Below are 23,681 nucleotides of genomic sequence, written 5' to 3'. Positions count from 1 at the left end.
ATGTAGAAGGAAATTGCAGCATGCTAAAGTAAGTATTGAATCATACATAAGCAGTCGACAGACAAGAAGGTAAAAGTATTAAGTAAAAACATTGTTATGATTGCTGAAAATCTTAATGAGAACATACAAGTTTCAAAGAGGCAAAGTACAATAAAAGCAAGTAACAGGACTTGAAATCAGGCCACAATACAAGTAACAAGAGAGAATGCCTTTTGAAGGTGAGTGTGAGTTCAGAAAACTAAGAGTGTCTATGTGTGTCTGTGTTAATGAGAAAGCCAAGTATTTATAGTTTGAAAATAGGCAGAAATAAGGCAAGAAAATAATTATGGAACCGTGTAGAAATTAAAATCAATCAGCATAAGACTTACTTTAATTAAAGAGTTAAAATCAAACGGTAACATGCAAGTGCTAAATAAGGAAAGAAATCACATAGGGCTGAATATGACCAATAATGAAGTATTTCCAGCATAGTACAAGTACACAGTAGGTAATAGAGGCTAGGTTCATCATACTAATCAAGAAAAGGTCTGTAAGAATCCAACACCAATGTAATCAAGGTAAGGGTATTAATCAAATTGAATAGAAAAGGTAGGGTTTGAAAGTTCAAAGGAAAGTATTCAAATAGGTCCAACAAATAGGGAAATTCAGTACAACAAGGAAAAAATCAATTACAAGAGTGCAATCAGAATTACACAAAGAGGTTTGAAATCAGTCCACAATTAAGGGTTATTTTGAGAGGGAAATTTAGCATATAAAAGAGTGCATAACATTAGGCATACGAACTGAACTCATGACAAAAAGAATAATCACATGATAGTCACATAGGTTAATAGAGAAAAGGGAGAGTATCAGAAACATACAAAAGGGTCCAGTAGAAAGACCTTTCTGAAAATACAGTCGAGTTTCAATGATAGCAGGAGATCAAAATCACATGAAGCAACAGAAGTTGAAACAAAGATTTCGAAACTCAGTCGAGCAGTAGATGAAACAACTTCAGAAACTCGAATAGGTCCAAAGAGATTAGGGTTTTGAAACCAAACAAGTTCAGAGATGAGGAACAAGCAATTCACATAGCAAATAGCCTCAAAACTCGAACGAACCCCCAAATTTTAGGGTTTTCACCATCAATCGAGTATAGTGTTGAAAGACAAGAGAATCAGGCAAACAAATATCAACAAAGAAAATAAAATCAGAAACCTTAAGAAAGAACCAAGACTTTTAACATCAGGAAACACAGTAGAAGAATCATCATAAGAAATACAGTAGAAGAATCAACATAAGAAACACAGTAGAAGAACAACATAAGAAACACGGTAGAAGAATCAACATAAGAAACACAATAGAAGGTCAACATAAGAAATACAATAGAACACGTTAAAAATTAGAAAAGCTTTGAAATGACTTAACATAACCCTAAATCGGAAAAGGTAAAGGTTTTAAATGTAAAGTTTTGAAAGAAACTTTGAGAAAACACAGATCTACAATAGATCTAAAAGAATCAGAGGAACCTCGAAGGTTAGGGTTTCGAAAGAACCCAGATGGTGAGAAAGGCTTGGAAGGTCATTGATCTAAGCAGGAGAAGTCAAGATCATGCTTGAATAGCCATGGATGGCTGGAGCAAGGTCGAAGACAACTATAGAACTCAAATAAAACAAATTCTGGGCCAAGCTTCTTCAAGTTCTGACCTTGAAACCATAGTAATTAGGTGTGTAGGAGTCATAGGAGGCTGGTACAGGCCTTTAATGGCTTTGGAAGCCATGCATTCAGACAATTTTAGGGTGGAAACGGAGGGAGGCGGCTAGGGTTTGAGAGGAGCTTGAGAGAAAACTGTGAGAAGGGGGAATTCAAGGGCGACTACAGATGGGAAATGATTAGGGTTAGGGGGTAATTGGGAATTAAAAAGGAAAGAGTTAACGGTGGCCGTTGATCATTTTGATCAACAGCTTGGATTGATGGGGAATCTGGGCGGGTTATTTTAAAGGGTCGTGGGTCGGGTAGATTAGGATTTGGGCAGGGTAATTGGGTTCTGGAATTGGGTCTAATTAGAGGTTCAAATCCGGCTAAAATTGAAATGCAAATGGGTTATCATAGCCATTTTCCCTCATTTATTTTATAAAAATAGTAAAATAATTTTTGGAAATAAATTAAAAGTACTAAATAATTAATAATACATAATTATTAAATTAAAAATATTGGAGTCAATTTTATAACTATAAATACAATTAAATCTTAAAAGAGGTCAATATTGCAATTATATGCAATTTAGCTTTAAAAATACCAAATAAATTTATAAAAAATATACAAAAATTATGCTAGATATATTTTAATATAAATATGAGAATACAATAAATGAATCACCTAAAATGATAATTTTGGGGATAATTACTCAGGTTTTCTTGATAAAATAGGGCAATAAATTAATTTAAAAATCTTTAAAAATTAAGAAAAAAATAATAAAACCTCGGGACATACTTATATATGCACATACATGCTATTTTGAGAGTATTTTGCATATTAAAAATATACAGGGAAAAATTGAGTATCAACAAATGTCCCTCTTTACCTGGGAAGGATGAAAGAGTTGTTGGGTAAATATATAATGACCAATTTTGACCGAACGAAATGGTTCGAGAAGACTTAGGCCGTAATATGGTTTTTGATCTACCTACATATCCTTGGTTTCACAAGAATCAGGCCGTATGTAGTTCGGGATCCTTCGGTGGAATATGCCGATGGAGACTTTTCAAGAACGGACGCAATATTCAGGTTGGGGTGAATAGTTTGAAACCTGACAGGGCTGCGGGAATTGGAGCGGGATAGCTCCTGACGAGATGGCCATTGCTCGCTAGTTTACCTACAAGTAAGCGATACAAGCATATATTGTGCGTAAATTTAAACATGATGCAAATTCCCGTTAGACCATGAAAGTTGTCTTTGGATGGTTAGGATGACGTCCTTAGACCATGACGTCCTGGGCCATGAAGCGTATAATAAAGGATTCGCAGGCCATGAAATGATGCTCTCGGGCTATGAGAATGATGCCTTCGAACTATGATGCCTTTGAATAATGATATGCAAAAGATAAAAGGGGTCCTCAGGCCATGAAATGGTGTTCTCGGGCTATGAGAATGGTGCCTCCGAACAATGATGCCTTCGGATAATTTGGAGATCTTTCAGCCCATGAGATGTAGTGTCTGGCGATCTTTCAGCCTATGCAATGCAGTAGGTGGTGATCTTTCAGCCAATGCAAATGTAAATAAGGTGGCGACCTTTCAGCCGTGCACATGTAAATAAAGTGGCGATCTTTCAGCTATGCAGATGTAAATAAGGTGGCGATCTTTCAGCCATGCACATGTAAATAAGGTGGCGATCTTTCAGTCGTGCAAGTGTAAATAAGGTGGCGGTCTTTCGGCCATGCAAATGTAAATAAGGTGGCGATCTTTCAACCATGTAGATATAAATAAGATGGCAATCTTTCAGCCGATGCGAATGTAAATAAGATGACGATCTTTCAGCCGATGCAAATGTAAATAAGGTGGCGATCTTTCAGCCGATGCGAATGTAAATAAGGTGGTGATCTTTCAGCCGATGCGAATGCAAATAAGGTGGCGATCTTTCAGCCAATGCAAATGGAGGTAGAGCTTAACCTCGGAAGGAATAATGGTAGCCTTATGCAATGCAGTAATGTAGATAGAGATAAAGCTTAACCTCAAAAGGCAGAAAGGTAGCCTTATGCAATGCAAGAATGCAGATGGAGACAGAGCTTAGTCTCGGAAGGCAGAATGGTAGCCTTATGCAATGCAAGAATGCAGATGGAGATAGAGCTTAGTCTTGGAAGGAAGTATGGTAACCTTATGCAATGCAAAAATGCAGATGGGGACAAAGCTTAGTCTCGGAAGGCAGAATGGTAGCCTTATGCAATGCAAGAATGCAGATGGAGACAGAGCTTAGTCTCGGAAGGCAAAATGGTAGCCTTATGCAATGCAAGAATGCAGATAGAGATAGAGCTTAGTCTCTGAAGGCAAAATGGTAGCCTTATGCAATGCAAGAATGCATATAGAGATATAGCTTAGTCTTGGAAGGCAAAATGGTAGCCTTATGCAAGAAGTAAAAGGGCAAATGATAATAGAATTTTCTTAGCTGATAACGGATTGCGATATTGCGACTGTTGGGGATACTGTGTCTGCTGGGGACACTGTGTGTGGGTAACGGCTGTGAGTAAGTGCAACGGTTCTAAGAGTTGTATTTTTGAGCAATGTGAGTCTCGTGAGTGTATAGTATATTTGACGATTTTGCAACTCAAGTGCCTGCATCCGAAGAAAAATCGTGAGTTTTGTAAAAGGGGGAGGTTAGTTCGTATCCCCGCTGGCTCTGCTTGACCTTCTCGGCTTTGATCTGGTGATACTATATGTATCATTGGGGTAGCGTTGCTAAACAAGGCAATTTTGGCAATAAACATGCATGATTTAGTAAAGGCATACATAAATACATAATTAAGAATAGTTTTCTTTAGATGAACCAACGACTGCGACGTGGTTCAAGACATTGCAACCCTTCTTGTTACGGAATTTTGAGGGTCCTCCTCAAAATCTTGCCCCAGTTTAATGTATTGATGCCTTCGACTGCTGCTAGTGATGATTGGCTGAAATTAACTTCTCCTCCTCAAAATTCTACCTCAGTTTCCAATTGTGTGTGGGGGGGGGGGATATGAAAATTTTATTGAATTGTGACCTAACCCATAGGGCTGCCTACGTATCCCCTCTTAAACGGGAATTAGGTCAGGCGTAGTTCAAATTACATCATATGAGGAAATCATAAAGATTACACATAGTAATGCTTGACTGCATCTGAATTGATCGGCTTCGGCCAGACTTCTCCATCCATTTCTGCGAGTATGAGGGCTCCTCCTATCAGAACCTGGTGAACCATGTATGGACCTTGCCAGTTGGGAGAGAATTTCCCCTTAGCTTCATCTTAATGTGGAAAATTTTTATTTAACACTAGCTGCCCCGGTGTGAACTTTCTTGGCTTGACCCTTTTGTTTAAGGCTATGGACATTCTGTTCTGATAAAGTTGATCATGGAAAACAGCATTCATTCTCTTTCCATCGATAAGAGCTTGCTGCTCATAACGACTCTTCACCCACTCTACATCGTCGAGCTCAGCTTCTTGTAATATCCTTTGGGAGGGAATTTCCATTTCGGCGGGAATGACTGCCTCTGTACCCTAAACCAGCATATAGAGGGTTTCCTCGATTGATGTGTGGACTGTGGTGTGATATCATAATAAAGCAAATAATAACTTCTCGTGCCACTGTTTATGCTTCTCTATCATTTTCCTTAATATCTTCTTGATATTCTTATTGGCGGCTTCTACTACTCCATTTATCTGAGGTCTATAGGCTGTAAAATTCTTGTGTCTGATCTTGAAGGTTCCACACATGGCTTTCATCAAGTCACTATTGAGGTTGGAACCATTATCAGTGATGATTGACTCTGGAATCCTGAATCGACAAACGATGTGGTTGCAAACAAAGTCTGCCACGACTTTCTTAGTTACTGCTCTGTAAGATGCTGCTTCAACCCATTTGGTGAAATAGTCGATTGCTACTAGGGTAAACCTGTGCCCTTTGGAAGTGGCAAGCTCGATTGGTCCAATAACATCCTTTCCCCAGACGGCGAACGGCCATGGCAAGCTTGTTGCATTAAGCTTATTCGAAGGTACCTTTATCATGTCTGCATGTATCTGGCAGCGGTGGCATCTCCGGACATACTGGATGCAATCCATCTCCATAGTCATCCAAAAGTAACCAGCTCGGAGTATCCTCTTTACTAGGACAAAGCCATTCATATGTGGACCGCAGGTCCCAGCGTGAATTTCCTCTAGTATCCTGGATGCTTCCTTTGCGTAGACACACCTTAGTAACCCCAAATCAGGAGTCCTCCTATACAGGATCCCTCCGATGTGAAAGCAATTGTTGGACAACCTCTGAAAGGTGCGTTTCTGAGTAGGATTTGCAAGTTCTGGGTATTTGCCTTTTGCCAAATATTCTTTGATATCATGAAACCATGGTTTTCCATCTGCTTCTTCTTCAACATGGGCGCAATAAGCTGGCTGATCATGGATCTTTACTAGAATGGGATCAATGAAGGTTTTGTCTGGATGTTGTATCATGGATGATAGGATAGCCAATGCATCGACGAACTTATTTTGGACTCTAGGAACATATTGGAACTCCATCTTCGCGAACCTCTTTCTCAATCCCTGTACATGATGCAGATACGGGAGTATCTTAGAGTTCTTGGTTGCCCATTCTTCTCGAACCTGATGTATAAGTAGGTCCGAATCTACGATCACTAGCAACTCGTGAATGTTCATGTCAATATCCATTTTGAGCCCTAAGATGCAAGCTTCGTACTCGGCCATATTATTGGTGCGCGGGAACCTGAGTTTGGTGGACACCGGATAATACTGACCGGTTTCTGATACCAGGACTACTCCTATGCCAACTCCTTTAAAATTTGCTGCTCCATAAAAAAATAATCTCCAACCATCATAGGATTCCACAATGTCTTCTCCTATGAATGACACCTCTTCGTCAGGAAAATACATTTTCAGGGGTTCGTATTCTCCATCAACGGGATTTTCAGCAAGGTGATCTACCAATGCCTGGCCCTTGATTGCTTTCTAAGTCACGTAAACAATGTTGAACTCACTCAACAGGAATTGCCACTTGGCTAGCTTGCTAGTGGACATGGGCTTCTGGAAGATGTACTTTAAAGGATCCATCCTTGATATGAGATATGTAGTATAGGCATAGAAGTAGTGCCTCAACTTCTGAGCTACCCAGGTCAAAACACAGTAGGTGCATTCTAACAGAGAATACCGGGCCTCGTACGGGGTGAACTTCTTACTGAGATAATAAATGGCCTGCTCCTTCCTCCCGGTTTCATCATGCTGCACCAGAACACAATCGAATGCTCCATTCAATACTGCAAGGTAGAGTAATAAGGGTCTACTTGGCTCAGGCGGAACTAAGACTGGTAGTGTTGACAGGTATTCCTTGATTCCGTCGAAATCTTTTTGGCAATCATTAGTCCATTTGGTAGCGGCGTCCTTCTTCAACATCTTAAAGATCGGCTCACAGATAACTGTAGATTGTGCTATGAACCGACTGATGTAGTTAAGTCTCCCCAAAAAACTCATCACGTCCTTCTTGTTCTTTGGTAGTGGCAATTCTTTAATAGCTTTGACCTTTGATAGATCCAGTTCTATTCCTCGGCGACTCACAATAAACCCAACTAGTTTTCCGGCAGGGACCCCAAATGCACACTTCGCGAGATTCAGTTTTAGGTTGTACCTCCGTAATCTATTGAAGAACTTCCTCAAATATTCCATGAGGTCAATGGATTTTTTGGACTTGATAATAACATCATTTACGTACACCTCTATCTCCTTGTGTATCATATCGTGGAAGATGGTAGTCATGGCCCTCATGTAGGTGGCCCCTGCATTCTTCAGGTCGAACGACATCATCTTATAATAGTACATTCCCCACGGCGTAATGAAAGCCATTTTCTCAGCATCTTCTTCATCCATCCAGATCTGATGATACCTAGAAAAACAATCCACAAATGACTACAATTCATGCTTGGCGCAATTATCGATCAGGATGTATATATTTGGCAAGGGGAAGTCGTCTTTCGGACTGGACCGGTTGAGATACCGGTAGTTGACATAGACGCTGACCTTTTCGTCCTTCTTTGGTACTGGCATAATGTTGGCTAATCATGTTGGGTATTCTACTACCCTGAGAACCTTGGCTTTGACTTGCTTAGTGACTTTCTCCTTGATTTTCAAACTCATGTCAGGCTTAAACTTTCTGAGCTTTTGCTTTACTGGTGGATATATTGGATTAGTTGGCAGTTTGTGAGACACAATAGATGTACTCAGACCAGTCATGTCATCATACGACCAAGCGAATATGTCTTCAGATTCCCTTAGAAATTTTGTGTATTCCTTCTTTTCTGGTGGCGATAAGTAGGCACTGATTCTCGTTTCTTTGATGTTCTCTACATCTCCCAAGTTAACAATCTCGGTCTCGTCCAGGTTGGACTTAGGTCTATTCTCAAAATTCTCAACTTCCTTAACAATCTCTTCTGATATGTCATCTTCCTCTGAATCTATGTCTGTTTGTTGTGTTGTCTCGTTGCATGTCACAGTCATTGGTTCATCAAGATAAGTAATAGTAATGTTGTACAAGTAAAGTAATGAGAGAAAACAATAGTAATAAGTGTCGATTTATAAGAAAAAGTCAAAATGCTTTGATAAATTGCATAATAATTTGGAGATCTTATTGCAGGAACTGAAGACATGCGAAAAATAAAAAAATCTTTTAGTAAATCAAAATAGTGCTTGTTTTAGCCTTGCTACCCCGAGGCTCGTCGGGCCATGGTTGTCCTGATGGTCCAGTTATTGAGGCGTGCTCATCTACTTACGGCCTGTATGGAAGGGCCTTCCTCCCCCTTCCTCCTCGATAACAACACAACAATCCATGTCATTGTCCTCTAAGAACAAGCTTTTTACAGCTGCCAGTGCTTCCTCTTCTTCTAGCCCATAGATAACATCGACTGATTGGAAAGTCTGCTCCAAATATGGTATTGGCTGCTCCAGTGGATAGTAAGGACCGCACCATGGTGGCGACCAGTTGTTGAATTCTTCCCAAGTGTACTCATATCCCAGACCGAAAGTGGTGCCATGGTTCTTGAGTTTTATGGGCTTAGTGATTCCTTGGAGGTTCTTGCCAAGCCCCTTGCCAGGTTCGTACCCACACCAATTCAATATATTCTCGATCTTGTTGTCCCACCATTTGTCTTTGTCAACAATATTCACTCGTTCAATGTGATGGTAAGTCTCTCCACCTAGCTTCTTTCTCCCTTCGATTGAAGGAATGTTTTGACGACTGTATATGGGGTTGTTACCGTTGCTGTGAATGATCACTTCCTGGTGGTTCCATTCAAACTTTCTGACTGATGCAGTGTTGATGCTATAGCCCCAGCGGCATGGATCCATGGCCATCCCAATAGTAGATTATGAGATGTTGGCACGTCTATCACTTGGAAATTGACATCGAACGAAGTTGGCCCCATTTGCAAACACAGACTAATTTCCCCAATAGTGGACCGCTGGGAACCGTCAAAGGCTTTCACATTGATAGCTCCATCCTTTATCTCGTGCAGTCCCTTACCCAACTTCTTGAGCATTACCAGCGGACAAATGTTGAGGTTGGAACCCCCATCAATCAGGATCCTGGTGATAAAGTAACCCTCATATTGCACAGTGATGTACAATGCTTTGTTGTGCCCCAACCCTTCAGGCGGTAGCTCATCCTCATGAAAGGTAATTTTGTGACTCTCCAATACCTATCCGACCATGTTAGCCATTTCTCTACCAGTAATGTTGCTGGGTACGTAGGCTTCACTCAGAACCTTCAACAGAGCATTCTTGTGTGCCTTTGAGTTTTGTAGCAAAGCAAGTATGGAGATTTGCGTCGGTGTTTTGTTCAACTGGTCGATGATCGAGTATTATTTGGCCTGTATCTTTCTCCAAAGATCATCTGGATCCATTTCAATAATGGGTGGCCGATTGGAGGCCTGCTTTCTTGACTTGGCAAGATGTTCAGGGGTATAAACTCTACTAGTTATTGCCATACCCTGTGCGACATTAGTTTCCTCGGTCCTACCCTTACCTTTTCTTCTTGCCTCGGCTGCATAGTCCCATGGTATAGCCTTGGTATGGAATGGTGTTATGGTGGACATCGCCACTAAGATAGGCATGAACATCTTCACTCCGAACGGAGCATGTGCTTTGGGAGGTAAAACTGCAACTTCAAATGGTGGAGGTGCATTTGCTAGAGTCACAAATTCGAACTCAATTGGTGTTGGTGTCTTTATAGTTGCTTCGAACTCAAGTGACACAGACATGTTTACCTCAGCGTCCCAGACGACTGAATCTGGACTATGATTGGATTAAGAGTAACTATTGGTTTCTCTGGATCATCACCTTCTGTGATCAACCCAATTGACCCCTCGAGATCCCAATCATCCTCTATTTTGATCATGTGAAAGCCTCCACCCTTATGGTCTAGCAGAGGGTTATTGCAGAACTTTAGAGCAGGTTCCTTTGCCACAATAATTTTGTTGTCAATCAGAGCCTGGATCTTGTCTTTTAGAGAGTGACATTCGTCGATGGTGTGTCCCTTCATGCCAGAATGGTATACACGGGATTTGTTTGGATTAACCCATTGAGAAGGTTTCTCAAGGATTATGACAGGGATAAGGGTGACATAACCAGCGACTTTGAGTCTCTCATATAACTGGTTAATGGGTTCAGTAATGGCTGTATACTATTTAGGAGGTCTACGGTCAAAAGAAGTTTTGGCGTGTAGGGGTTAATTGATAGTGGGATGATTGAGCATTGTAGGCTTGGTAAACAGGTACGGGTTGGGAGTATCTGGGTGAAGTAGGCTGATGTGTAAGAGCTGGAGGTGATTGGTAAATAGGTGGTGGAGTTTGGTAAGAGGGTAAAGGTGCTTGGTAATTTGGTGTAGGCTGATATGTGAGTGGAGGCATCGGATAGGTTTGGTGTTTAATGGGAGATTTGGTTCTCTGTGCAACCATTACGGCCCCTACGTCCCTTTTCTTGGATGCACCACCTGACTGTAAGGCCTTGTTTGTAGCTTGCAAGGCCTTAAAGTTTGTGACCATACCGCTTTTGATGCCCTCTTCGATCCTCTCACCTAGCTTGATGATGTCAGAAAATTTATGGCTTTCAATCAACATTAGCCGCTCATAGTACTGCGGGTCCTGAACCCGAACGAAGAATTTGTTCATTTGTTCTTCCTCTAAGACAGGTCTGCCTTTAGCAGCTTCGGATCTCCAACGAGTAGCATACTCGCGGAATGTTTTTGTGGGCTTCTTCTTTAGGTTCTGAATGTAGAACACATCTGGCGCATTTTCTGTGTTGAACCTGAACCTGTCCATGAAATCGGATGGCATACTCACCTAGTTTGACCATTTCTTTGGGTCTTGGCTAATGTACCAAGACAGAGCATCTCCTTTCAGAGTCCTCATGAAAAGCTTCATGCGGATCCTTTCGTCTTTCCCTACTCCGACTAGCTTGTCACATCATGTTCTCAAATGGACCTTTGGATCACCTATACCATCAAACATCTCGAACTTCGGAGGTTTGTACCCCTCCGGCAGCTCAACATCTAGTTGTATGAAGAGATCTTCATATTTTAGACCCTCAATTCCCTTGCTTCCTTTGACACCTTGAATTTGGCTAGTCAGTTTATTAAGTTCTTCAGCCAGGTTCCTGATGAGCGAGTCTTTATCATCAGACTCAGGTATGCTTGAGATGGGTTGGGTGGAGTGCGACATGGTCTCCACATAGATGGGGGTATTTTGATGGGTGTGAAAGTGGTCATTTGTGGAGTTCAAGGGTTCTAGGACGAGAAGCGGAGTATTGTTGGAAGTATGGTAGGTGTTGCAGTGGCGGTGAGGAGTGGGATGGTTTTGTGGGTTTGGGATATTTTGTGGAGGTGTGGGGTTCTGAGCATTTGGAAAATTGACATCGGGAGTGGTGAGAGAAAATGACATATTTGCGAGATTCCGAACTTGATCAAGTTCTTTTTGGAATTTTAGCAGCTTTTGTTCGAGCTGGGATGCACTTTCCTTAGGAACTAGAGTACCATGACCATGAGCGACCTCTACCCGTTCAGTTGAGTTTTCTTTTCTGGAGTTATTCACATCTTCCATATTTCCTTTGTTCTTGTTTTTGACAGGACTAAGAGGAGGAGTGGGTGGAGGGCCCCTAGATCTCGTGAAATAAGATGATATTGCCAGAGTGCACGAACTAACCTTTGGGGAGGGGAATAAATAAACAAAAAATGAAAACAAAAAGGTAACAAGTTAGTGAGGATTATAAGAAAATGTTGCGATAGTTAAACACATAGTGCAAGGATGTAAATCGTGTCCTATTTTGGGGACCTCTTTGTGCCCGGGGTAGACCTAGCGACAAATTGATTTGGAGAACTTAGAATGCTAAATACCTCATTTTATTGATAAAAAGTAGACGAATCCCAAATCGACACTAAATAACAGGAAATAAAATATCACTAGTGGCCATTGGCCTTATTACATTCATAAAACGAAAAAGTAAATTCCTATCTACTTGATCCCAGAAGGACCTTCCCCAGACTCGGCATCTTTGGCTCCATCAAACAGCTTTCCCAACTCGTGAAGTCCCAACAATAGGTAGGCTCTGGCTAGATGTCCGCCCTCATTTCCCTCAGCATTCTGGCAATCCTCGATTCTTTTGAGAAATTTCCTTTCCATCTCTACTATGCCCCGCTCCAAGTACCCTAATTGCTTGTTGGCACTGATAGCCATGTCTTTCCACTCTTTGATCAGTTTTTGGTTGACTTCTTGTATCTCACGGTGCTCGCTTTCACATTCCCAGATCCTCTTGCGCAGTTGATTGTATTTGACCTGTGCCTCTGTCATCTATGATCTTGTGGCCCCTAGCAAGTCCTAGCTGACCCAGACCATCGTGATTAGATTCTAACCAGCCTAAATAGTAGGGAGCACAACCAGTGTGGTATCTGTCTGGCTCGATAGTATCTCTTCCCATGATGATCTTTCAATGCCACATATGCTGAGCGTGACACTTATAAGGGCTGTCATTAGCTTGGAAGTTAGCCCGGAAGTGACTCATCTTGTCGACCCTTGGTATAACCTGCTTCCTACCAGCCTGTGTCATAACTCGGAGAGGGGCATAAGGGTAGGTTCCTCTCAGACCGATTAATATCAGAAACGGTACATCCCTGGATCGGGCGATGAACTCCTCAGTAGGGAACCATTCGAACATCTATTGTACCCGGTCCTCGGTAAGGTTATCAAATAACTCTACCCATCCTCTGGCATCTTCTGGATGGATGAACATGTTGGGCATATAGTTCATTCGCTTCGTATGATGGAAAGCGATATGATCGTCCCAATCTCTTTGCTGAATTTCCTGTCGGTATTCACCCCTTTGGAGATGCTCCATAAGCCAGAGCTAAAGTAGCAAATTGCAGCCCTCGAAGTGTTTGGCTCCTCATTGACATTTCTCCAAGGCTTAGTATATCTCCGCAATAATCATGGGCACAATGCTGAAAGGTTACCCACCAATGCCCTTCATCAGAGTTTTAGTTACCGTAGTCAGCCTGGTATAGATCCTTGCTTTCTTTATTGGAAACACTATCAGCCCCAGTAAACAAAACATAAATACAAAGACCCTTTATGCCTTAATAATGTGATGGAAAATTCGTCAGGATAGGTATGGTGGGACTTGCTGTGACCATACCTCTCATACAAATAGTCGAAGGGGATATTAGATTCCTTCAGAACGTGATGATGTCTCTTTGGGTTTTAGGGAAACCTAGTGGACTTTGGACAAGGCTATCTTAAAGAGTCATTATGCAGACAACATAACTGACTTGGCTAGGTTTGACCATGATGCATGCACAGTTAAACAAAGTAAGGTTTCTATGGGGTTTTAGACTGGTACCCTCGAGGGGACAACTCAAAGGGGAAAGGCACGGAACCGTCTACTACACCGTTGATCGACTGGTTTTACTGCAAATACGCCTTTTTCGAATTTAGGGGGTGATAATATTGGAAGAGCGCAACCACTCATTATAAGCGTTGCTATGGCATTTTGTTTGGCACGAGTGGAATATGATGTTGAGCATATGCAACAATTAAAGCAGGTTGTCACGCATTTGCATGTTAGGAAAGCAGTAAATACAACAGTTTTTCATAATTTTAAAGCGGTAGTAAAGGAAAGCAGTAAAGGAAAGTAATAAAGGAAAGAAACAAAAAAACAAGTCAGTTTTGCAATCGAAAAGAAAATTGAATGTTTGAAAGAAATAAACAGATAATTGCACATAAATAAGCATATATTCACAATAATAGTCTGAAATGGTAAAAGCCTAAAAATCCCCAGCAGAGTCGCCATGCTGTCGCGCCCCCTTTTTCTAGAGCGAAATCGGGTTTATGACATTTAGAGGGACAATTCATTCCTTTTAGGAATTGAGTTTGCGTTTGAAGTGTCGCCACCTAATGATTAGGGTGCATTAGGACACCAAAAGATTTGATTTTGAATAACCAGGGATTAGGGTAAGGGCTTGAAGTTATTCCAAGGGGAAGGTGTTAGGCACCCCTCAGAATCCACTAGTGTAGTTCCCGACCAGACAATTATTGTGATTTTAGGGTGCAATTAACATATAGACAAATAAGGCTCAAATAAGAGGGGGTTTCATATAATGGTTTGCAAATAAACAAAGTTTGGAAGAGCAAAGAAAGCTAATTTTTAACGAATGAGTTAAAATGATAAAAGGAATAAAGAAATAAGGGAAAGGGGTCCTAGGTTTATTAATAATATGGATCACCCCACACAATGCCCGGTAATCACTCCTCAATAAGGGGCTACACGTGACATTATCGCGTGGTCATTATATCCATATCTACCCTTCCCACCCCGTTAAGGTATTTAAAGTGCATATTGGTCTCGTTTACTTATTGCATGCTATTACCCATCCCAATCCTATCAGTCCCGGAGGCATTTAAGACTACTAATCCTAAAAGGGAGGGATATTAGGCTTATTTGTAGTTTCAAAGGAAAAAACTCGAAGGCGACATACAAAACACGTATTGCAAATTGGGGAAAGCATATAACAAGCAGAGGCTCAGATATATCTCCTTAAACAAAGAAGCATGTAATTAGCATGACTTACACATACTATTTAGGTCTGATTTAAAAGGTATTGAAGACGGGTGAGAGGAAATTGTTGAGACAGTTTCAGCTTATCACATAACTCAGATAAGAAGTCCGAATCAGGCCTGCCTGCTGGTTGTAATTATTCACAAAAGCAGATTCAGTTTATATTTATTACTCTAGGGCTTGCCTAAGTGTTTCGACGGGGTCCTATAGGGATGATATCTCTTGAACTCTGAAGGTGATGAGCTAGTAAAACTTGGAATGAATTATTTAAAGTCCTATATGCATACTTGTTAAGTGCAGAACTGTTTGCAACCTATAGAAATGGTATCTAAATTCAGAAGCGGTTTAAAACCTATAGACATAATGTCTAAATGCAGAAGCTGTTTAAAACCTATAGACATGGTATCTAATGCAGTTGAATATGCAGATTTCAAAACGATCCTACATGCATGGTTTCTATATGTGATCGAATATGCAAAATTAGAACAACCTATAGGCATGATTTCTACTTTTTGCATGCGTAGTTACCCACCCCTTTTCACTATCCAGCCCCAAGTGTTTATTACAACTTATTAAAAACCGGAATAGTAAATTACATAAGAAAATACAAATAAGAGTACAACTAGAGGTAGCCTGATTCTGACTTCCTCACTGAGTTATGAGATAAGCCAACTCAAAGACCATTGATCTAAAGCCTTTCTCAACTTGAGTGTGTCAGAGTTCCCTAAGAGCCTCAATGGGACTCCGAGCAGTGCTCACACCCAAATTGTATTATCAGAATGGGGATACGTGCAGTGTGGAGGACCAACCCTCAAGTGTCCAAGTTCAGAGGGATCTCAAGAGGTCCCAAGGCAAGGCTCACAAGAGGGGGGCAGAACTTAAAGTCTAAGAGAGAGTGCAAGTGCAGAAACAGAACTTTAAGAACTAGGGAAGTAAAGAAAAGGGAAAAAGGGTACTGGGACATAACTATAAAATTGATAACTTTGCACAAAAGGGGGTCAGGGATTGGGAACTGATTGCAGAGAGCCCATGCTTGGCAAGGGTAAGCTTTGGGCATGCACAACAATGGAGATGCTGGCATGCCTATAATCCTACCAGAACATATAACAGCAAAGAATCATATGGGTTAGGATCCAAGGGGGATCAAGCTTGAGTCATGGATAGTAATATTCAGTACTGTCATGTCTCAAGAAACCATAGTATCAAACACATTGGGGTAGGGGTTTGAGGTTCATAACAGGACAGGAAGAACGAAATTATAGCATGCTAAATTAAGTATTGAACCATACATAAGCAGTAGTAGACAAGAAGGTAAAAGTATTAAGTAAACACATTGTTGTGATTGCTGAAAATCTTAATCAGAACATACCAGTTTAAAGGAGGCAAAGTACAATAAAAGCAAGTAGCAGGACTTGAAAGTAGGCCACAATACAAGTAACAAGAGAGAATGCCTTTTGAAGGTAAGTGTGAGTTCAGAATACTAAGAGTGTCTATGTGTATCTATGTTAATGAGAAAGCCATGTATTTATAGTTTGAAAATAGGCATAAAACAAGTCAAGAAAATAATTATGGAACTGTGTACCAATTAAAATCAATCAATATAAGACTTCCTTTAATTGAGGAGTTAAAATCAAACGATAACATGCAAGTGCTAAATAAGGAAAGAAATCACACAGGGCTGAATATGACCAATAAGGAAGTATTTCCAGCATAGTACAAGTACACAATAGGTAATAGAGGCTAGGTTCATCAGACTCTAATCAAGGAAAGGTCTGTAAGAATCCAATACCAATGTAATCAAGGTAAGAGGATTATTCAAATTGAGCAAAAAAGTTAGGGGTCGAAAGTTCAAAGGAAAGTATTCAAATAGGTCCAAGAAACAGGGAAATCAATACAATAAGGAAAAAATCAATTACAAGAGTGCAATCAGAATTACACAAAGAGGTTTGAAATTAGTCCACAATTAAGGGTTATTTTGAGAGGAAAATTTAGCATATAAAAGAGTGCATAACATTAGGCATGCGAGGCTGAACTCATGACAAAGAGAATAATTACATGATAGTCACATAGGTTAATAGAGAAAAGGGAGAGTATCAGAAACATGCAAAAGGGTCCAGTAGAAAGACCTTTCTGAAAATACAGTTGAGTTTCAATGATAGCAGGAGATCAAAATCACATGAAGCAACAGAAGTTGAAACAAAGATTTCGAAACTCAGTTGAGCAGTAAATGAAACGACTTCAGAAACTCGAATAGGTCCAAAGAGATTAGGGTTTTGAAACCAAACAAGTTCAGAGATGAGGAACAAGCAAATCACATAGCAAATAGCCTCAAAACTCGAACGAATCCCCAAATTTTAGGGTTTTCACCATCAATCGAGTATAGAGATGAAAGACAAGAGAATCAGGCAAAAAAATATCAACAAAGAAAATAAAATCAGAAACCTTAAGAAAGAACCAAGACTTTTAACATAAAGAAACACAGTAGAAGAATCAACATAAGAAACACAGTAGAAGAATCAACATAAGAAACACAGTAGAAGAACAACATAAGCAACATAATAGAAGAATCAACATAAGAAACACAATAGAAGATCAACATAAGAAACACAGTAGAACACGTTAAAAATCAGAAAAGCTTTGAAATGACTTAACAAAACCCTAAATCGGAAAAGGTAAAGGTTTTGAAGGTAAAGGTTTGAAAGAAACTTTGAGAAAACGTTTAAAAGCTTAGAGAAAACACAGATTTACAACGGATCAAAAAGAATCAGAGGAACCTCGAAGGTTAGGGTTTTGGAAGAACCCAGATGGTGAGAAAGACTTGGAAAGTCATTGATCTAAGCAGGAGAAGTCAAGATCAGGCTTGAATAGCCATGGCTGGCCGGAGCAAAGTCGGAGACAGCCATAGAATTCGAATGAAACAAAGTCTGGGCCAAGCTTCTTCAAGGTCTGACCTTGAAACCATAGTAATCCGGCGTGTAGGAGTCATAGGAGGCCGGTACAGGCCTTTAATGGCTTTGGAAGCCATAGATTCAAGCGATTTTAGGGTGGAAACAGAGGGAGGCGGCTAGGGTTTGAGAGGAGCTTGAGAGAGAACTAGGAGAAGGGGGAATTCAAGGGCGGTTACAGACGGGAAATGATTAGGGTTAGGGGTAATTGGGAATTAAAAAGGAAAGAGTTAACGGTGGCCGTTGATCAATTTGATCAACGACCTGGATTGATGGGGAATCCGTGCGGGTTATTTGAAAGGGCCATGGGTCGGGTAGATTAGGATTTGGGCTGGGTATTTGGGTTCTGGAATTGGGTCTAATTAGAGGTTCAAATACGGCTAAAATTGAAATGCAAATGGGCTATCATTTAAATAGCCATTTTCCTTCATTTATTTTATAAAAATAGTAAAATAGTTTTAGGAAATAAATTAAAGGTACTAAATGATTAATAATACATAATTATTAAATTAAAAAATATTGGAGTCAATTTTATAACTATAAATACAATTAAATCTTAAAAGAGGTCAATATTGCAATTATATGCAATTTAGCTTTAAAAATACTAAATAAATTTATAAAAAATATGAAAACATTATTCTAGCTATAATTTAATATAAATATGATAATACAATAAATGAATCACTCAAAATAATAATTCTGGGGATAATTGCTGGGTTTTTCTTGATAAAATAGGGTAATAAATTAATTTAAAAATATTTACAAATTAAGAGAAAAATAATAAAACCTCGGGACATACTTATATATGCACATACATGCTATTTTGATAGTATTTTGCATATTAAAAATATAAAAAAAAAATTGGGTATCAACAATGCATGAATTAGATCTTTACGTAGTTCAGGAAGATTAGGAATAAAGTAAATAAACTATTTTTTTTTTTGGATTTTGAATCTTCTTTTTGAATTTCTAGAAGAAAGACTTATAAAGAAGAAAGAAAATATTTTTGTTTTTTGGGAATTTCAAAAGAAGAAAGAAAATATTTTTAAATTTTTGGACTTTTATATTAAAATTATGAAAGAAAGACTTCTAAAAAAATATTTTTGAATCTTGAATTTTCTTTTCAATTTTTGAAAGAAAAACTTCTAAATAAGAGTGAAAATCTTTTTTTGGATTTTCAGAAGAAATTAAAATAAAATATTTTTGTATTTTTTTTTTAAAAAATTGGGGTCTAAAAGAAAGACCTTCTAAAAAAGCAAGTAATGGATAATATTTTTGGATTTTTAAAAATTGGGATCTCAAAGAAAGACTTTTCTAATAAAGGAAGTAAAGAAAAATATTTTTGGATTTTTTTAAAATTGGGGCCGGAACCGATGAGGTTTGCCTACATATCTCACATCCGGTGAGAATCAGACCCGCGTAGTTCATCCAGTTTTGGCAAACTTGAAAAGGACACAATACTGACTCTTTTGAAATGACTCTCTTTCCTTTCATCTTTTTTTTTTGAAAAAAAATTTTGGCAGCATTTTGAGACATTTCCAAATGCCGAGGATTTTTTAGAACCTGGTTTTGTTTCTTTCCCTACATTACTCTTGGTTTTTATTTTGCTTTATATCTTCTAGCCGGTCAACATGTAAGCCAAAACAAATAAATGTTCACATAGAACATATGATGCATCAAGAAAGTCTGTTATTTTGGGTCAACCTATCCTAGACGGTCTTGTTGCTGGCCCATCCTCGTTCTATTTGGTATAATTTCTAAAGAAAAATGGGTCACGCGAACGTGTGCACCATTTTCATAAGACGCAGAAGAGTGGCGTAAGAAGACAATTATATACAATTCAAACAATATTAAAGCGGTAAACATATATCATTTAGCACAAAAGGTTCACAGAATACAATAATATTAACAATAAATGAAGCCAAGTAAAAATCATTTTAACAAGCTCGAATTCTTGAACCCTGAACCAGAGATTCTGGGTTCGTTCCCCAGCAGAGTCGCCAGAGCTGTCACACCTCCTTTTTACACACCGAGAGAGTATATAAGGGAGTTTTTTTCCAATTTAAGTGACAATCGAAATAGGATTATTTACATCAAATTCAGAGTAGCCACTTGGGATAATTTATGGTGTCCCAAGTCACCAGTTTATCCCTAATCGAGGAAGTTGACTCTTATTTATGGTCTGCGAACACAGAAATCCGAGTAAGGAATTCTGTTAACTCGGGAGAAGGTGTTAGACATTCCCGAGTTCCGTGATTTTAGCATGGTTGCTTTGATCATACTTGACTTTAATCAAATTGTCTAATTACTCATTTTAGAACCTATGTGCATTTGCCTCTTTTAATTAATGAATTATGTTAAAACGGGCCATGCGCACGTGTACCCATTTATTTGGCGCGTCAAAAATCATGTCACGCGAATGTGTCCACGATTAATAACGCTTTGTTATTATTAAGATTGGCTATCCAAAGTCGCGCGAACACGTACTCCGGTTTTAATTTGGAATCACAATATATTTTACGCGAACGGATACATAATCGCAATTGATCAATTAAAAGCGAGCCTAAAGCACTTTAACAGTGTTCATTATTCTTCCTAAACTATGAGATTTGTGTGAGGTCATGATCTATGGATATGAAATTATTGTGAAAGAAATGTATAATTTTAGCTATTATGAAAAGATGGGCTAGCTTTCACGTCTCTTATTATTGTCGGGCTACGCAAAAATTTAATTAACTTATTCGAGTCCAAATTTAATTCTTATGCAACTAAACAAATCCCGAAAATTCGTAATCCACTTCTCGATTTCACCCAAGTAATCCGCCACTTTATTTGCCTTAACAGTTCATTTCCCAATTCATCTTTTAGCTTTTTAAATCTTAAAACACATGGACAAAAATTCTTAGTCATACCTTTCAATGTTCTTGCAATTTCTAACGTTATCCAAATACAATAGCCAACATGAAACAATTTTGTATACAAAGCTAATGAAATAAAAACATAAAGCACTCAAAGCTATTAACAATGGCAAACAAAAATATGAAACCAACAGTAATGAACAAGAAAGTGGGCCTTGAGTGAGTTTTTCAAATTTTTAAAAAAATATGCTAAATTAAATTAAAACAAGTAAACCCAAGAACAATAGGATATTTACTAAACAAGGCAGAAATTTCATTGAAGTAGGAGGTGAAAGGGGCGAACCTTAAGGACAACGAAAACTGACCACGAACGGGAACTTTCCGGCGACTTCGAACTTCGACTCAAACTTGGCTCATTTTGTAGTGGTTGATGGAGTTCGGAGGAGCTGCTCAGTTTGCGTGAAAAATGATAGCCTTTGCAGTGATTTTTCGGACTGTTTTGGGGACTGTTCACATAGGGAAAAAAACTTGTCGGAGATGGGAAAACTCTGGCGAAATGCCGGCGAGAGTGAGCTAGCAAAGAATGATTTTTATGGATTCGAATAGACTGGTTTTTAGGAGTGGAATAAAGCTTAACTAATCAGATGCTCTAATGGCTACTTTGTGTACTACTTTGGAGCCATGTTAATGGAGTAATGAAAAGAGACGCAGGAACTCCATTTTTTGTGAGCTTTTGCTGAGCTCCATTTTCGTGTGTTCAAACAGATCCATTTTCTCTCGTCTCTTTCTGTTTTCTTTTCTATTTGTGTGTCATTTTTGTGTGTGTTTTCAGGTGGTTTAGTAGCTTTATAGTTTTTATAGTGGTTTTTAGGAAGAGATGAGGTAAGGAAGATGAGTGTGTGTCATGTATTCAAAGAAGAAGAAAGGAAAAATGGTCCTCCTCTGTTTTTCGTGTCCCTCTCCCCTTTTCTCTGTTTTTTGTTCCTTAGCCCCTTCTCGTTCTGTCCGTTTTCTCATTGTTGTTATATGTGTACTTTTATATATTGTTATATCTTGGTGAGAAAGCTAGTGTGTGGTCCTCCTTTAAAAAAAATGCCAAAAATTAAAATTGTGACCAAAAGAAATCAATTCTGTTATAGATGAAATGACTACACGTGATTTTGAGAGGATATGGAGAAAAATCAATTTAGGAGGTAGGGCCCACTATAGAATAAGAAATTAAGGATAAAATATATGAGGGCCACGTTAGGGGATCTAATTCTTTTTCCACCTTCTTTTCTTTCTTCTTTGATTTTTTTCTTTTGATTTTTTCACGTTTTCCCCCATTTTTTTGGTTGATTTTCTTTTCTTTCTTTATTTTTAGTTAATAAAATAAAATAGTACTCCTACTTGATAAATATAGAAAGATAAAAAATGCTAACTATCCAAAATTCATTTATTAAAATTCAACTTGAAATGGATAAAGTAGACCATTTAAAAATATATTTTTGGAAGTTTTTTTTTTTAGAATAAGAACACAATTAATATGTAAAATTGTGACTATTTTTTGTTGTTTTCAATTTATCCAAAATAAACCTATAAAAAGGTGAAATAAAATTAAAATATTAAGATTAAACTTTAAAATATTTACATACTATAAAGTGATGAAAAATTCAAATATAGTAAAAAATTCGGTGCTCACAACCCCCACCAAACTCGACTATTTAACATCAACAATTAGCATGAAACATTTAGTTCTCCAAATGAATGCACAGAATGTGATGATGTCCATTTGGGTTTAGGGAAACCCAGTGGACTTTTGGACATGGCTATCTTAAAGCTATTGTGCGGACAACACTTTTAGCCTGGCTAGGCTTGATCATGATGCATGCAACAACAATAACAGAGTAAGGTTTCTATGGGGTTTTAGATTGGTACCCTTGAGCGTACAACTCAAGGGAGAAGGCACGAAACCGTCGACTGCACCACTGATCGACTAGTTTTACCGCAAATAAGAGTTGCTATAATATTTTGTTTGGCACGAGTGCAGTATGATGTTGAGCATGATTATGCAATAATTAAAAGCATGTTGTCATGTATTTTCACGTTAAGAAAGCGATAAATACAACAGTTTTATAATTTAAAATAGTTACAAAGAAAGGAACAAGAAAGATGCGTCAGTTTGCTTTTGAAGAAGAAATTAAATGCCTAAAGGAATTAAACAAATAATTGCACATAAAGAGGGTACAAACAAATTCACAAAAATTATTTGAAATGGTAAAAGCCTAAAAATCCCCAGCAGAGTTGCCATGCTGTCGCGTCCCCTTTTTCTCGCGAAATCGGGTTTATGACATTTTGGTTTAGACAATCGTTCCTTTTGGGAAAAGGGTTTGCATTTTGAAGATTCACCACCTAATGATTTAAGGTGCGTTAGGGCACCTAGATGGTTCATTTATAACTACGTTTGGTAACCAGAGACAGGGTAAGTGCTTGAAATTATCCTAAGGGGAAGGTGTTAGACACCCCTCAGGATCTACCAGTGTGGTTTCCGGCCAAACAACTTTTGTGGATTTGTACAATTTAGGAAATAAACAAGTATGACTCAAATAATAGGGGATTTAAGTTTAAGCACACAGATGTTCGAAAAATAGTTAATGAAAAGCTAGATTTTGAAAAGAATTACAATCTTAGCATATTTGTGAATGTAAAGGGGTATCCTAGGTTTGTTTATAATATGGATCACATCAATGCAATATCCGGTGTGACACTCATCAAAGAGGGGCTACACGTGGTATTAACGCACCAATCATCATATCCATATCTACCATTTCCCACCCCATGAAGGTAATTAAAGCGAGGGTTGGTCTCGACCCCTATTGCATGCCGTTACCCGTCCCTTCCTCTCAGTCCCAGAGTAATTTAGGATTCCTATCCTATAAAAAGGGGGTTCTAGGAAGACCCTCAAGTTTAAAGGTAAAACACTAAGGCGACACATAATAAACAGATATGACTTCAATTAAAGGGGAGCATGGAAGACAAATAAAAGGCTCAGATATACCTCTATACATAGTAC

At 38.8% G+C, this 23,681-nt stretch overlaps 1 long non-coding RNA gene across 1 annotated transcript in view; it reads right to left on the bottom strand.

Moving 5' to 3' along the window:
• LOC142182105 (uncharacterized) overlaps positions 1-21,631 on the bottom strand; it is a 28,242-nt gene extending 6,611 nt beyond the window's left edge. The window contains exon 1 of the long non-coding RNA XR_012710993.1: positions 20,973-21,631. This is a non-coding gene — a long non-coding RNA (uncharacterized LOC142182105). The remainder of the gene's footprint in view (positions 1-20,972) is intronic.
• Between the last annotated feature and the right edge of the window lie 2,050 nt (positions 21,632-23,681).

The sequence above is a fragment of the Nicotiana tabacum genome, chromosome 6 (assembly GCF_000715075.1).
Source record: "Nicotiana tabacum cultivar K326 chromosome 6, ASM71507v2, whole genome shotgun sequence".
Classification (NCBI taxonomy): Eukaryota; Viridiplantae; Streptophyta; class Magnoliopsida; order Solanales; family Solanaceae; genus Nicotiana; species Nicotiana tabacum.
This window is presented reverse-complemented; position numbering and strand designations above follow the sequence as displayed.